At 34.4% G+C, this 17650-nt stretch overlaps 2 long non-coding RNA genes across 8 annotated transcripts; both read right to left on the minus strand.

Annotated features, from left to right (window-relative positions):
* Nucleotides 1-1974: 1974 nt before the first annotated feature.
* LOC113289918 lies at nt 1975-5656 on the minus strand. The gene is made up of 7 exons (XR_003331264.1): nt 4955-5656; nt 4785-4862; nt 4579-4673; nt 4381-4440; nt 3397-3472; nt 2190-2835; nt 1975-1989 (listed from the first exon to the last, which is right to left on the minus strand). It is a non-coding gene; the product is annotated as an uncharacterized LOC113289918 (long non-coding RNA).
* A 3920-nt stretch (nt 5657-9576) lies between these two features.
* On the minus strand, nt 9577-17283 carry LOC113289919. 7 transcript variants are annotated; one of them, XR_003331270.1, is made up of 12 exons: nt 17161-17283; nt 16701-16758; nt 16186-16247; nt 15646-15794; nt 14963-15077; nt 14800-14834; nt 14552-14682; nt 14183-14268; nt 12217-13757; nt 11802-12099; nt 10751-10874; nt 9577-9867 (listed from the first exon to the last, which is right to left on the minus strand). It is a non-coding gene; the product is annotated as an uncharacterized LOC113289919 (long non-coding RNA). The 7 variants fall into 7 exon arrangements; XR_003331269.1 differs by having other exon boundaries at nt 14474-14682; XR_003331266.1 differs by having other exon boundaries at nt 12217-12297; nt 13552-13757; nt 14183-14682.
* Between the last annotated feature and the right edge of the window lie 367 nt (nt 17284-17650).

Below are 17650 nucleotides of genomic sequence, written 5' to 3' on the forward strand. Positions count from 1 at the left end.
AGGTATGTTGCTGCTCCGTGACTTGTTACCTGTTGATGGTGGTTGCTAGACAAGGATTATATTGATCATTAATGTTAGTAACAGTGATGGGTGTTTCAAAGGTCAGTGTTACAGTTGCAGAAGAACTGTTACAGATGAACAGAAGTGTTACTGAAGAATTCTTACAGAAGCGACAGAAAAAAAGAAGCGTGACGAAAGAGTTTTATAACAGTGAAAAAGTGCGACAGTTTCTGTCATAGACGTTGCAGAAAGCAGTTTAAGCTCAAACATGGTGATTGAAGAGTTTGTGGCAGAAACTTAGAGATCCTACAAAGTGTGGCAGACTTTGTAAAGACGACAGGATTGTGAGAGAATCTTGAAGAACAAAGAAGTGTGAAGGTTTCGCAAGAAGTGCGTGACTGGAACAAGAGAGAAGAAGAAACAACATTCATGTTGTGAAGAAACAAAAAAAAAAAAAAAAAAAAAAAAAAAAAAAAAAAAAAAAAAAAAAGAGAAGAAAACAATCACCAAGAGGTGATGAGAAAAAGAACAACAATAATAGGTTGAAATCCTATGAGTTGTCGAGAGAGTACAAAAAGTATTCTATCGAAGAAACCAAGAAACCAAGAGTACAAGAAGTATTCTACGAAGATGGAACCGAAATGTTCTAAAACTATGAAGATGGGACCGCAATGTCCTTAAACTACAAAGATGGAACCTGTATGTTCTAAAAATACTATTGGGACCGAAAGCGTAATGTCCTTAAACTATGAAGGGGACCGAAACGTCCTTAAACTACGAAGGGGACCGAAACGTCCTTAAACTACGAAGAGGACCAAAAGATGTCCTTAAACTACGAAAATGGGACCGAAAGCGTAATGTCCTTAAACTATGAAGGGGACCGAAACGTCCTTAAACTACAAAGAGGACCGAAACGTCCTTAAACTACGATCTGAAGATTTTTTTTCGCAAAAGCGTTGAAAAAAAAAAAAAGAAAGAAAACCGAAGTTAAATTTCTTTGGTCCAAGATGGGCATTCGTGATCTACATGCTCCATCTTGAGGGAGGGTATTAGGAAATAATATAGGAGACTATAATTAGAAGATATAATTTAGGTTAGTTTGAGTTATATTAGGAATTATCTTGAGAGCCAAGTCTTGTGCCTTGAGAGCCAAGTCTTGTGATTGTATAAATAGCTAGAGAATTAATGAGAAAGATATACCGAATTATTATCAATGTAGTCTTTTATGCTTCCGCGTTTATGTTCTCCTCTCTCTTGCTCGATCCTTAACAATGTCTATATTATTTTGAAAATTATCATTAAGGTTAGTTGTTTTTAGTCGGGAGTCTGGGAAATTAAGTTTCATTAAGAAATCTGATTATTTAGGAAGAATGAACAAAGACAAATGGAGATCGTATAAATATTAACATCTGCACATAAACACTCTCAAGTTTAGTCTCTTTTGGTGATGTTTCTAGTGTCATGGTCTTAGGCCTCTTGTCTCAAGTTTAGGTCTCTTTTTGAGATTAACATCCTACACCGGGGTAAAGCTTTAAGAAGGTTAATAACTTTATATCTGGAATATAGAGGGAAACAAAAAAATCCATAGAAAATTTCCATTTCATGAGATTTTCTCATGAATTGTCTAGCGAATCTCCTCTCTCTAAAATGCCCTGTTCTCCTCTCTCTAAAATGCCCTGTCGAGCAACATATACCCCGTATATAGAACATGATATATTAAGTCCGTTTAAAATGGTGTTGTTTGGGGCACAACTACCGGCCTGTAATGATACATAAAATCTGAATCCCTTCATATTCTAGAAGAGAAACCTAACCACTGACGTTGCTTCCTCAGTGGCTGATGCAATTGCATGAAATGTGGTTTGTCCGTCAACAAACCATTGAGCCTGACAAAGAACCAAAACGACCAGGATGATACCAACCATCTGTAGGCCAACCTGGCATCATTACTTTTAGTTATATCGTTATTCTCCAATTGTCGTAAGATACCTGTTTAATAAGATTGTCAACTGCATTACTGACATCTCTCTGTGGATGTTCACATGAACCAACTATCCAACTCATACGATTCAAAATATTGCCTACCTATCCCACCTTTATTCTTCTTGATGAGATATTCTATCATAGTTATAACTGCATGAGGAAGAATAAGAAGGCGCCCGATATTTTGAGAATCTACCATAGCTTACCTTTATTGTGTTTCCTTCTTTTTGAGAACGCTTGGTCGATCCTCGACTACTACAAATGCCTGCATTATTTACCCACGCTCTTGTATTTTAATGCAAACAAATTTGACACATTCGCCAATTGCATAATTTTTGGCTGCCACCAAAACTACTTACAGGAAACATATGCTCTTTGTATTCACGTACACAGAGAAATAAAAAAAGAGGCACTTCTTACATGAACACATAAGTATGCAAGCGGAAAAATTATTAGATTCATAAAAATTATGCAGTTAGACCACAATGAAAGGTTTACTCAGATAGATAGCAGGTTCGTTCTACACTGGTTGGAAGCACCAACGTATTATCTGGAAAACTATCTATAGTCATATTCTATTTGCATGGCTAAGAAGAGAATATCAACAGTAAGAAGACCGGGAGACCATCTTCTGAACCAAGGAGATAAATATACGTTCTCGTCATTAAATTGATATTGATAAACACGTCCAACTGAGCCCTCTCCGGTACCGATATCCAGCTGAAGCGTTTACTGTGGAACTAATTGAGCAGCATTCGGTTTGTGTAGATATAACAGGTTTGTTTGAAAATTCATCTTCATCAAATAAATGATTATGGTCAATTTAATGGTTGTCAAATCACCCATCAGTCCCTACAAAAGAGATGAATTTCTGTTATACTTCTTGTTGAGGATGAAGGGTATGCAACATCCTTCAATAAAATAAGGGTATTCATAAAAAGGTAACATCAAGATTTCGATTGCTTTATCTAGATTGTTCCTGAGACAATGGGCCAAGCAGGTTGTCTATTTACTATCATGTTTAATCTTATCATTCAACACCAAATCAACGAATCAAAAGAGATGTACCTAAAAGGTGAGGGTCGGTCTCGATACCTGAGAAGGAGTGCAACTACATTACGGAATACTCGAAATCTAGTAAGCTAATTTAAGTTCATTCTCATTGTCACCACTGGGAACAAAAAAGTGCAGGTCTTGAATAAACTTATAAATGCCGATGTGGTTATCAAACTTTGTTATCTCCCTAGATATGGTTAACATTTATATAGCAGATGGTAAATATTTCGCTTTGACTGCCATTTAAAGTGACATCACAGTTAACATGGAAAAACTTGACATGAAGAAAACTTAGCCAACAAAATTATTATTAACATTCAATGCAAATTCTAACATGGGAAGATTAGTGAAAAATACCTCTGTTTGATACTAATGATCAATTTGTGCTTGGACGCAAGATAAACTGGAGGCGAAAATGATGGAACATTGATTACTGTTAAAGGGAAGAATATGAGCAGCATTGAGATAAAACTCTGTTATCCAAATATAATAAAATGACACCCGTTTCAATGCTTTTCCATCGCAGTCCAAATACTGGGACATGCATAATTTTTATAAATGGTGGATATATGCACAACAATAAGATAGAAACACCACTCAGATTTTAAATTATATACATATGGAAATTCTCTTAAGGTACGTATACATACAATACTTCACATTCCCATCATAAGCTTCTCTTTCTGTTGGATCACTCGTAACCTGATAAGCTCCTTAAGGTACCTTTTGCAAAACTTACACACCTAATAATTAATCAATCAACAGTTTCTTTCTAGACAATGTAAATCTACTTTCTATACGTTAATGTGGCAGCAAGTTTATTTTCCCTTTTTGATTAATGGTTTTCTTTACTGCCCTCTACTAATGACCTGATTCTTTCTATACTACCCCTGAGAATTTACCCTAGATTAGAATAAAAGTGAGAATAAGGTTAAGGGGTTTCTTCACCGACTTATTTTCTCTTTTATAGCTTATTTTCTCTCGCTGCCAATTCAATGGCAGTAACCTCCCCTTCCATATGTTTTGAGCGGTTAGTAGGCTCTTGAATTCGAATTCGAGGGTTTAGATTAAGAAGTTCCATCGGAATTATCATCTAGGTTCATATGAGGTTCAGAGGAGAGAATCCAGAGTGGTAGAGGAAGTTTAACCTGGAAATTTTAATAAGGAAATCTGGTTTAGGATTAAGATTTTAGTTTGGGACTGTGAAGTAATACAACTGATTCTATAATATTACAACTAAAATATGCGAAAAACATCAATATAAATTAAACGATGAAAATCAAGAGAAACAAAGAAAACTCTAGCGATAAAATAATAGGATTTCAATATGTTTATGTTTACCTTTTTCTGGTAATCCTCTTCATCTCCTTTCTTATTCGACTTCGCCTCTTAAATCACCCCCTAAATATTAAACAACAAAGAACAAAAGTAATATGAACAATAGGTATTTACCTGTGTTGTCAAGCAAAACAATAACTTTCTACAGTCCTAGAGAATTTTCACCATTGAGTGATGCCAAAAGATAAGTAGTATTATTACCTTAACATATCATAAACAATAACCCCATCGCCATCTCGTTAAATTTACTCCATAGGCTTGCATCCAACAATGTTTTAATAATTGGCCAACTCAGCCTGCATGTTACAGAATTGAGTAGTATGTTACAGAACTTTCAATAAGATTATGCATAATCATGTGTCGATATTGAGTAGTATGTTACAGAATTGAATTGCAGAGAAGATTACCTTTGTCTATTAGACATCAATAACCATCAAATACCTTCGAAGATGCATAATAATAATGGTATCTTCACTACGACAAACCTATAAAACACATGATTTTTGAATGTATAAGTAATTCTCAAATCGAAATTCAATTGAAATTGATAGGGAAAAAAAAAGAGAAATATTTGAACCTGGAATATTTTTTCTCGATTGATTTCTTCATCTGGTTGCAAATCGAGATCAACCCAACTCTTATCATCATCCAAGAACTCTCAAACCCCGATCTTCAATTAACCCATTCTCATTCTTACCGATTCAGACACAGCCTCAGCTGCTCTTCCCAAAACCAAACCCTAGATTCTGAAAATTTTCAATTATTTTGACTTAATAATCAATCTCAGTTCTCAATAATCCTTATCTCGACAAACCCATATCAATTTCCGCTCCGATTCCCTCTTCAGTTTCATCTGAAATTTCGATGAAGAAGTAAACAGACTTAGGATCAGATACATCAGACTCTGGATTCGACAATCCCCATTAGAACCAGCTATATATTAATCCTCCTCGAAACAACTACTTCTTTACAAAGTTTGATATCGACGCAAGGTTAAAGAGAAAAGAGGAGAAAAAGATTAGGGCTAGGTTTCTCAATAAGGATTAAAAGAACAAAGCCTAGAATTAATCTATCTTCTCATATCTATTCTTGAGAGAGACGAACATATACACCTTCGGCACGAATTGTTGTTTCGTGAATTTGGGAATTTGAAAAAAGCACAACCTATCATTCGTAGCCGTCCAAGTAAAACCCAATCAGGACGATAAGGACGGCCGGATTACCCTTTTCGGTAAATCTTGTCCATTCATTGACTCTTTGATCAAGAAGACAAAGACCACCTCTTTTTATTACATTGACTAGGTATCACCGGGGCCTTACGGCCCGGCTCAACCTCCCAAGTTGTTGCTTGAATCTGCACTTAAGCAAGTTTTATTACAACTTATGCTACCAAAGTTTAGGTAAGGGTAAGCTCAACCAAAATTCAGGTAAGGATAAGTCCAACTTATGTTGTATTTACGTGATTGATATTTTTGTAGTATGTATTGGTTCACATATCACGTTCAACTAAAATAAATAAGCAGTAATATATGCTGATAAAAAAATGATATGAAAACAACTATAGATTTTAATGTAAATTGTGGCATGAAATTACCTTTTAATCCTATTTGATTTCTATCAGGCATTTAACCCGAGACCAAATCTATAGGTCTTTGAATTGTAATCGACTTCTCATATTGCTTCCTTAGTTTTGTATATACTATAAGACATTCCTTGCATATTTTTATTTTTTCTCGATTCCAACTTATATCCATGTATACGCTGCATTTTTGTTTTAGATGAATTTTTTAATGTTTAACATCTTACGTTCTTGTCTTTTATTTTATTTTTACTTTTTGTTCATCCTTGTAATAATATTCCAAAATTCTTCTATTTGGGGATCTCATGTTATCAGCTCTCTATATATCTGTTTTGTTACTTATTTTTCTAGGAAGGGAACCACTTCTTCACCTATTTATTTTAGTATTTTCTTCTTCAAAAAATATCCAGAAATTATCTTTGTAGTTTTTTTGCGTACGACCTTCATTAGACACTGAATCTTATCTGAAAGTTTTTCCAAATAAATCAACATCAAGCATTTTATTGTCACGTTACAATAGATGAGTTGTAGGATTTTTTCCTGCATTTTGATTTCGTCGGTGTCAGCAAATTCTAAAAATTGGCTAAAGGTAATGTCACTCCTGTATTTCTCTAATTTTTGAACTTTTCTAAACTCTATCAGCTCTTGTATTTTTCTTCTCTTTTCGTTGTACATATATATGATCCTATTGTGATGATCCTTAATACAATCTTTTTTAGATTCATAAAACTCAATCAGATAATACTAAGAAAAAATGATCTCGTACCATATTTTTTACCCTGTGTATATTATTTTAACTCATATTTTTCACTGGAATCCATCGGTTTTCTATCAAGGAAATAAGGGTGTCGTCTGTAGGGTCTATTTTCCTACGTTGTACCTAATATTAGTTGACTGATAACGTATGTTCTTCATCTTTTGAATTATTTCTTTAGATTTTTTTTCAAAAAATCATCGGCCGCAGACTCTTCATAATCCGAGTCTACTTTGTTTTGCAGTTTTTGGAATCTTTTTGCATGCTTTGCTTCGTTGTTGTTACTTAATGCACGCTTCCTACCCCTATTAGATGTCTCATTGACCTTATTTTTGGTAGTATGTGTAACATTCTTTTCGCAACCTGGGCTCTGTAAAGAAAGAGAGCTTTACATAAACAGTGATACATACTTGAAAAAAAAAATGCTTTCGTACAAATCGCCTGCAAAGATGTTTGGTATTCAACATCAGCATATGAATCCTCTAATTCTCCTTCTGGCTTAAATAATTTTTGGATCGTAAAATTGTCAACTTGGTCATTTACATTGTACTCCTGGATTACCAATTTGGAAGAAAAAAAGGTGTGGTCCTTGATTCGGTTGAACCACCCATATGTTTTTTCTCCCTTGTTAATCTGCATTTGGTAATAAATAATATAGTGGGCATATGTTCAGAGTATATCTATCTATAATCAAGTTAATTGTCCATACTAATATGTCGTTACCTCATTGCATTTTTCAAATAATCTACATGTTCTTTTGCGATGCATTTCATCAACTTTTTTGTTGTCTTTCCCATCACCGTGATTATTGCATTATTTTTATCATCCTTTACATCCAAAATTCAATATGTACTTGTGTATATTCTAAGGCGTTACTAAGTCTCGTTGTATTGTCCATCCATACATAAAAAACGTCATTCATCCTCACCATGGTATGTCAACTTCAAATTTTTTGTTGCACTTGCTAAGTACACCAAGGTTCCTTGTCTTCCTCGTCCTCAACCTTTTTACTACGTCTTCTACATGACCTATAGCCCTATTCTTTGTTCTCAACTAAACTCAGTACCGTCGCCTCGCATGTGAATGTTTTGCCATAAACCATTTACACGGAACGACACAAATTTAGATATGTCTTATTCTAGCATGTAAAATCTAAACTAACTACACACTTACCATATTTTTCATTGTATTGTATCATGTTAGTTGTTTTTTGTATAGTCTTTCTATTTTCGTTGGAATCATCCGGTTGTAGTGAATCAGTCATTGTGATTCTGCTTTCTCCTTATTTAAGCCGGCTTAAATTAAATTTGTATTTTTATTATGTAATGAAATTCGTATAGCCTATCTTCTATTCCGAACACTTATTTTTTCTTGAATTCATTGACATCTGGTATGTCCAGATTGATCAACACTCTAGATGTAGTTATTGTAGCTAATATGCAGGTGTACCTGTTGCAAGGCGTAATTGTATTCAGGTGAACAAATTAATGTTAATATCAGCACATGACGTGGTTAATTATAGCAGACCACTAAACTCAATACTTGCTTACAAACTTTCTTGTAATAAAAATTATCTAAGTCTTTATGTGTCCCTCTACGACACCCTCTTCTACGGAGTTGCGCCATTCCCCTCACGAAATTAGCTTCATATCAACTCCCCAGTTTTAAGAATAATATAAGATTAATTATCAATTGATTAAGGGGTTCTAGTTCGTAATTTAGACACATCGAAGAAGTTAATTGCTCGTGGTGCTCTTCATCACCCATATACTTAAGGTTGTATAACTTTTAAAACAAAGTTGCTTACTTTGTATCTTCGACGACTATCTTTATTTTCTGAAATTCGTTGGACCCATTTTGACCATTGAATGCCATCATAATAATACCCGAAACAGATTTCAATATCCCGATAACATTTGCAAGTAACAATGATGTCAATTAGATGTATCTTATGTATGTCGTATGGAAAGTTAAAAGGTAGTCTGGTTCTTACTAAGATGAAATGTGGTGTCGTTCACTTTTTTTGATGCGCTTTTGATATCTATACATGAAATTAAAGATGTGTTCTGAAAAGCCTGATTATCCAATGTCTGGTTGCTTCACTTTGGTGAACTTCTTAAACCACAAAACGTGTTTATAGTCAACAATTCTGAAACTTCCCTCTGGGGAATATAGATTAAACCTTTTAATGAAATATAAATTCTCTTCTACCAACTGGCTCTCGAATATTTTTGGTTAGTGTCATGTGTCACATATTCTTCGGCTTCCTACACAGGATTTTTGAATTGGTATTTTACGTGAAAACACTTTCAAATATCATTAATATGCTTCTGTTATCTAGGTATCGCCATTAACATAAATTAGAACATGCAAGGGACCTATGAAAAGTGAAACCATGCAATACATAATTAGTATTATACTCTAAGTAACTCAGTACGATGTTGGGTTCCTGGACAACAACTATGTTCCATCTGTATTCATCAACAATACAATTACTTGTTAGATGATCTAATTCCTGACATTTGGTTCTTGATAATTTGTTTTCTTGACAACTCTTGACACTCAGCCTATCACAAAGATCAAGATCTCCTCATCCATACCTTTTTTTTAAATATCATTCAATCTTGTGTCAATGATTTGCACATGTACGTATAATTCGACGCGTTATATTCGTCAACATGTCACAATAATAGAAATTACATACAAATTAATGTGACAATTAAAAATTTATGACATATTGGGTTGGAAGGAATAACACTTGTGTGGTTTGTCTTACTTCAATTACATATAATTAGGAAAATGGATTAGTGTTTTCTTAGTGTTTAAGAAAAAATGGATTAGTTTTTTCATCAAAAATTTAGCACTAATAAATTTGTTCCATCATTCATCATTCATGTTCTTTTAGATTATTCAAAACTTAGAAAGAAAAAAATAATAATATCAGGAAATCGATGCATTGGAATTTGTACACATGCAATACAAAACGTTCACCCAAAAAAGTTTCATCCTGGTTTTATTTCATAAAAAGATTTGTTTTCAATTTAAAAACACGGATCAGGACGATGTGAAGCACATTCATATTACAGAGCAGTAGCCCATCTTCCCTTTTCAAAGGTTTGTCACTAAGATCTTCTAATGCGTCCAACCCAATCATCACCTACGACATACAATCATTCAACAATATGGTGAATCATGAGACGTAGAAAATGACATTCAGTTAAGATTATGAGGGTAGTACTATATACCTAAATAAATTCTAGAAACAATTATTAATAGTTCATAAAATCTCTAAGCTTTTTTTTTTTTTTGAGCAATATAATCTCAAGTTGGTTGTCCCAAATCTAAGTAATTATTAATAGTTCAGATAATCTTTATGACTCACAACTTATACATTTGCCATAGTAATTAAATTTTCATTGACTTTTTTTTTACTAAATCAATCATATTTTCAGTGAAATTATATATGTTTTTAACAAAATTCTGATCTTCATTCGCGCCATGACATGCAGTTCTCAGAACACGTTGAGTTTCAGTTTGGCCTCCTCCTAACAGTCATATTTACATCTGCTCTTGGCGCACTCCGTAAATAAGAATGTCAATGTAGTAACATCTAGCTTAAAGGACTAAGCAATCATATTTTTTTTTGGAACCAGAAGCCCTTCTCTAAATCCCATATCATGCAGTACCCAAGAATCAATGGAATGAGTGTTATTTCATCAATAAGCAATCTACTCTCTGATAAATTTAATCTTAGTCATTGCATATTAAGTCCTCCCTATTTTGCAAACTCCTATAACAAATATATTCTAGATTTCTAGCTCGGAACATCTTGGAAGTTCTCTTTTTTATTCATCCACCCAAAGCTTTCTACACCATCTCCCTTAAAGTAGTCCATGAACAATGTACCGGAACTAACTTCGTCAAGAGCATAAATTCAAATTCCCAGCAGCTTACAAATCTGGATGAACTGAAGCCGGACTAGGAGCTTTATTAATTTCAACTATATGCATGCTTAACATTAAACAAAAATCAATTATTACCTGTAATAATATACTTCAAAGTACCCCTGATGCTTGTTATACTTGCATCACTTTTCCAGCTAAACCATGAGTGGCCGAAATGAACCCCGAATCAAGTCGGTAGGATTTAGCACTCATCCTTGACCTACATCCATTCATAAAAGTTAGAAGAAATTTTTTTTATAAAACCACAAATCAAACAATGTTTTTTGAAGTGCATAAGGGATGAAGATATGATTTTAGTTTGGTGTTTTTTCTATTCAGTTTGTGAAATTAAGGGATGATGTATGCAAATTTCAACGCTTAATACGCCACACCAGGACAACATAAATTATGGCACCTGAGTTTTGAATGCTGGTAAAGAAATATACTTATGTTGCCGGTATTTTCAACTTTTTAACTGTCCCAAACAGCCATGACCTTGTTAACATATTACAATAACCTTATTACCACTTGAGGAAAAAACACTAAGAAATATTGGTAACCAATAACCTTATTACCACTTGAGAACAAAACACAGAGAAATATTAGTATAGGTATTCTACAGACGCGATCTCACTGTTGAAATTCAGGAAAGGGCTAAAATTACTAATTTTGCCCATTTAAATTACCTTAGACGACAACTTAGCACAAGTGGTGTTATCTATCTATCTTTGACTACCTTGCTAAGTGCAAGGTGAAAGAGTTGTGCTGTGATTATATTATTACCAATTCATTACTAAAAAATAGATGCACCGACCCTATGTTGGCTAATTCTAGGATTGTTGTTCTTTTGCTACGGGTACCAAGATGATATATGACATGCTTTTAAATTTATGCATGTGTATTCAAGAGCTAATATCACCATCGGAAGCAGGTAAGCTTTTAGCCTACTCAACTAAGTTAACTGTGCCATCCGTGGGAGTTGAAATCACAACTACATGGTTGAGAACCATGCGCTCTGCCATTTGAGCTAAGATAGCATATACCATTTCTTAATGCAAGTGGGATTTAATATATTGGGTTTAGGATGGTGACACTTGAGCGCAAATGGTTCACAGGCATAAAGGGCTACCGAGCAGAAGATTTGTACCTTCAGCTTACTTATTAAAATGTAAGCAGTCATCTTCAGAAACAAAGTCCCGAATAGACATTCTTCCACCATTTACAAAGCACATTGTGGAACTCCTGAAAGTTGATTCAACCTCCTTGAAAGCGCTTGTAGTCAAGCAAACGTTAACAATCTGGACCCTGTCTTATCCAAATAAGGCTCATCATCTTAGCAAAAGCTGTGTAGCTCACTCACTAATGAGTAGACACTTAAATATCTTGGGGGAAATCTATTTCCACGTGCTTGAGATTGGCCCCTGATCAGATGCTTTGCAACTGACCTAGAAACAGTATAAGTGAAAAAGTAATTTGAGAAAAAGAGCACATGAACTTCCAAAAGAAAGAAGGATCGAAAGGGAACAACAACGAAAAATGTAGAAGATGAGCAGGTGCATTACCTCATTGTCATCACAAAAAAGATAGTTCTAGATTTCTTCAATTGTAATCCAAACCCAGCAGACAAAACAAACAGGCGAAATCTAAGACATGACGATGGGTTCAGCAGTTGTTGGCAAATGCATCATATATTGTATCATGTCATAAATCAAAGAAGCAAAATTACATAATAAAACATTTCGTGCCATGCAGGCCTTTCTTAAAAAAAGAATGATTCGGAAATAATCTGGTACTTGTGGCCATATATAAGGAATCTGAACAGAGATCTGATTCTTTAAGTCCCTTCATGTTATTTGTTGATGTACTACTATATAGCCAATCAGAGAGCATACAGTTTCTATTAAACTGAAACTAATTCCAAATTATAATCTCATCATGAACCTAATCTACTTCTCTGTTAATGTACATGAATCAGGTGTAAACAATTTAATTAATAATAAAAGAGTCCAAAACACCATTACCAAACACCAAAACTACCACATATCCACTACCACCTGCAAGCACCAACAACTAAATCACATTATCTAGCATATTTTTGCCACATTAATGGCATCTGACGATTAAAAAAAAGGCATCTGATGGATGTGCTGCTACACTTAAAACAGTTTTTTTCCCTGGCTATAGATCATAAAACCCTTAGCATGGTTATAAGAACATATTGTGCTTCTAAAATCATACCTTTCTAAAAATATATTAGCATAGTAACAACTCTCTCTGTGGTGCCCATCATTAGTATCTTAAATGAGAATGAAAAGAAGATAACTAACCGAACTAAATGGTGTAAATATTGTCCATTAATGCAGATAGATAAATAATCTTAAAAAGCGAAAGGCATACACCAAGTTTTGTGTGCATAATAATAAAAATGATCAATTCCACCGCTAACTTGCACAACTGAAGTTCTACAACTGTCTTTGTAGACAGTTTAGTGCAGTGTGGTCTTTCCTTCTATGAATGCTACCTGAGCATATAAGTTTATTTACGTGTGTGCATTGTTTCTCATAGTTCCTATAAATTTGTTCACCGTACATATATTGTATTTTTATTGAAATTATTAACAACAGTAAGGTAAAATTCTGATAAACTTCACTTTATAGAAGCATTTACTTGATGGATCATTGTTAAGATTTCTTTTCTTCTTCCTGAAAGAGGGATCTACAGCAGGTAGGACCCACATCGTAATCAGAAAATAAAAACATCAGACTATCTAAAGAATCTAGCCAAAGTCCACTAATGTTGACACTGTTTCCAAGGATCCACATATACAATTTAGTTTATAGAGATTCAGCCATGGCCCATGATCATTACCCAAATAAAATGGTAAGAAAAAATAATACCTTTACTTGCTGCAACCCCATCCTTGCTGCATTCAGGCTTACCAAGTTTTCATTCGCATTCTTTAGAATTTACAGCCTCCTCGAATAATTTCCACCATGCGTAAAAACTGAGAACTATTTGTAGGATAAATATCAGCCTTTCCAAACTTGAAATGTATCGAAGTTTTCTGCTTAAATTGCCCAAGCTACAACCACATCAGCTGTTTCTGTGGATATTACAACAGAAATATCCACATCAGATAAACTGCCAAAGCTACAACCACATCGCCAATAGTGAATAAATAAGATAACATTCACAGATTCGATTTCTTAATCATAAGAAGTCCTGTCCAAGCATAATCAAGCAAACTGATGGTGTAAAAGTAGTACATTAGCGCTGACAAATAAATAAGCTTAAAGAGCTAAATACACCAAGGTCTGTGTGCATATGAAGACAAATGATCAATGTAAACAATATCGCCCTTCTTCATTGAGTTTAAGTTGGTTGGTCCACATTAGAAAATAGAGCTGCATTACATTACATTACATTTAAGAAATGGAAGTAAAAATAAATAACACAAAGAAAAGATGACTTGAAAATCTAACTCCGAATTCACTAACATTTTCGAGAGTTTATGCATGCACCACCAACCTCAATCATTCGAAAAAGCTTCGGCTAAAGGTGATAGAGGTCCGAATGCAGCACCATATAGCATACACATAGTCATGAGAAGGAACCTGCAGAAATTCATTAATTATATATAAACTCATTTTAACACACAACACACCATTAACAGTTTTTTCTTGCTTGCATCAGGGAATCAAAGCCAGTTTAATGTGCTTATTAATTACATAGGAATCAGCATAGTGGTGGTTGTAGAATAATGTGTCATTCATAATTATCTTCCTTCTTAAGATGATTTATAATAACTAAACACCTTACCTGGTATGACATGACATGACTACAGAAAACACGTTCTAAGTTTTGTGGAGACTATACATCAAGGAGTAAAATATTAACCCATTGCATATCAGTTATTAATTTCATTGCAAGAGGATCCAACAACTCCATAGACCAAATGGTTCTTTTCCAACTCAAAAAATTGCATGGAGAATAGCAAATGCTGCATTAGCCCAAACTCCTATACATACCTGCAAACCAAAAGTGGAATTCGTATCACAACATTGTATGCATGTGGTTCATAAGAGGTTAGACAAAATGGTAAGCAAATACTGTGAACATGTCTTTAATTTCAAAAAAATCCTTACGGTTGCATTTGTTTCATAGTTGTAGACCATTCGAGCTGTAACAGATGCATTAGGAACTAATTAGACACTATACTGCAGTTTAGGTAAAATTAGCTGGTGTACCAATGTCGAACCATTTTATATTATATTGGTTTTAGGGACATTAAGATTTATTGGAAGTTACCTTGAAACTCCAGTAACAATCAAAGATATCTTATTAAGCAACTCAAACCCCCAAACTTCAGTTTTGGTGGTGTTGATGCTCTAGCAACTTCAGATCAGCTGTTGTGGAGCAATTCCTGAATATATATGAAAATTACAAAACAGCTGAAACCCTTCATTGTATAGATGAAACACTATAAAGAAGAACCAATTGTACACCTCGTTTGGTTGGAAGAATTGGAATCCTAGGAATTCAATTATGGGGTAATCCAATTCTTGAAATCGGATTCCGAGGAATTGAATTCAAATCCAAAAAAATAGTGTTTGGTTGAGGTAATTCAATTACTTTTGTTTTCACCCCGGAATCCAATTCCATTGCACTATTAGACCAATGCAATAGAAATCTATTGTTTTGAAGGGAAATGGATTACTAGGGATCAAAATTCTTAATTACTTGATTTGTGTCGTTTGGTTCAAGGATTTGGCCACATTTCCCCGGAATTGGATTACCAAGAATTCAATTCCTTGAACCAAACATGCTGGTAATGTCTAACAATCTACCATATCTACACCAAGCAAAGGATTTAATTTTGAGGTTAGTTTCCACTTTGTTATTCATTCCTACTATTAACAAAAGCTCTTTGTCATGACAACTTCACGCATATTAAGTATCAACACATCATAGCAGATGAGCAGGTGCATTACCTCGTTGTCATCACAAAAAAAAAAAAAACTGTTTAAGATTTCTTCAGTAGTGGTCCAAGCACGGCGGAAAAAGCAAACAGGCAAAAAACTTCCGGCCATGTCAACAGGTTCAACTGTTGTTCGCAGATGCATATACTGAATCCCCAAGCCTGACACAAATCAAATAAGCAAAAATATATAAAAAAACATTCCTTGCCATGCATGCATATCTCTTAGAAAATCTCTTAGAAAGAATGATTTGAAATTTTTTTTTTGAAACTTGCGGCCATATGCATGGAAACTGAATAGGGGACTCATTCTTTTACCACGAAGTCCCTCCGCGTTTTTCATTACAGCCCATCAGAGAGCATACAGTTGTCTATTAAAATTGAATATAATTCCAATTTACAATCTCATCATGAACGTAATCTACATTCTATGCTAATATTTAGGAATTAGCTGTAAATAAGGCAATTCATAATAAGAGATTCCAGAATCACCACTACCAAATCCCAAAGCTACCACATATCAACCACAGGCACCAACCACTGAATTACATACCTTACATCTCTTTGCCAGCATCTAATGGACGGGCATCTACGCTCGAACAGTTTTTCCCCTAGCTGCAGAATACAGTACCCTTAATTAGTACGGCTATCAAAAATGCTTTGACTACGACTTTCTAAAAATATATAGTGCTTCTAGAATTATACCTTTCTGAAAACTATATTAACGTAGAAACAACTCTTTCTGTAATCCACACATTAATATCTGAATAATTAATCTTTAAAGAGATAAGTAACTAATGAAACTAATGGTGTAAACGGACAGATAAATAAGCGTAAAGAGATCAAGACATCAGGCTGTGTGTGCATAGGAACACAAATGATCAACTCCATAACTAACTTACAGAACTGAAGTTCTATAATTTCCTTTGTAGATCAAGATATCTGACTAACGCAAGAATATAGCCATAGTTAACTAAGTTCAAAATGTTGTTTAGTTAACATATGTGAAATTGAAATTGACTATGCAAAACACTAGTCATGATTTGAAGAATCTCTCAAGCAACAGACCTTTATGAAGTACTGTTTCCTATGGAACTATGCTGTCCATTTTGTATGATCTGCATCCCTGCACAAACGGGCCACAAACATGGTTAGACCATAATGCTGATCTAGCCACAACCTAACCAAAAACAAACCCTCTTTAATTAATCAAGTAACATCAATTTTACAAATATCCATGAGAGTTTCCCTAACTTTAGGTACAACTTTAGAAAGACAATATACTGATAAAAACCATAAAATCGAATCCTTAGTAATTGATTTTGATTCTGCAAATCAAGGAAGTTTTCGTAGTTAGTTTAGCTGTATCCCAGATGGCTTTTTGAGAAATTTTTTATTTGCCAGAAGGAATGAACACATACCAATGTCCTAAAATCAAGAAATACAGAATGAGAAATTTGAAAGACCTAATTAGCAGTATACACAAACTCAAACAAAAAAAAAGTAGCATGGGAGACGATGAGTTTACCTGTGATTCTAAATAGATGAGACACCCATTGTTTGAATTAGCCTCTCATCACCTATTAAATCAAGGTTTAGGGTTTCTTTTAAAGATATGAAAGGAATCGCAGATAGATGGAAAGAGATGAGAAAAGAAACAAAAAGGGTCGAAAGAGAAAAATTGCTTCTGTATTATACAGATTCGCATCAAACGGCCAGAAACATTTGAAAATATCTGGACGGTCCCGATCATCCCTAAAAATCACCCTTCCTATTGAGCTGCTATTCCACACACTTATTGCAGCACTACTTAGCACTCAACCACATCCAGACCCTAGATTTGGGGATTTGGTGAAAAGGTGGGTCACAGCTTAACAATCTTGACCAATAATACTGGGACACATGGATTTGAGCTGTAAGTAGTGTTGTGATTAGAGCACTGAATAGCATTTCCGATTCCGGTTAACCCATATTCCAGTCCCGTAATAATATTGAAATTTCCTAACCGTCCAATCAAA

This window comes from Papaver somniferum, chromosome 6 (assembly GCF_003573695.1).
Source record: "Papaver somniferum cultivar HN1 chromosome 6, ASM357369v1, whole genome shotgun sequence".
Taxonomy (NCBI): Eukaryota; Viridiplantae; Streptophyta; class Magnoliopsida; order Ranunculales; family Papaveraceae; genus Papaver; species Papaver somniferum.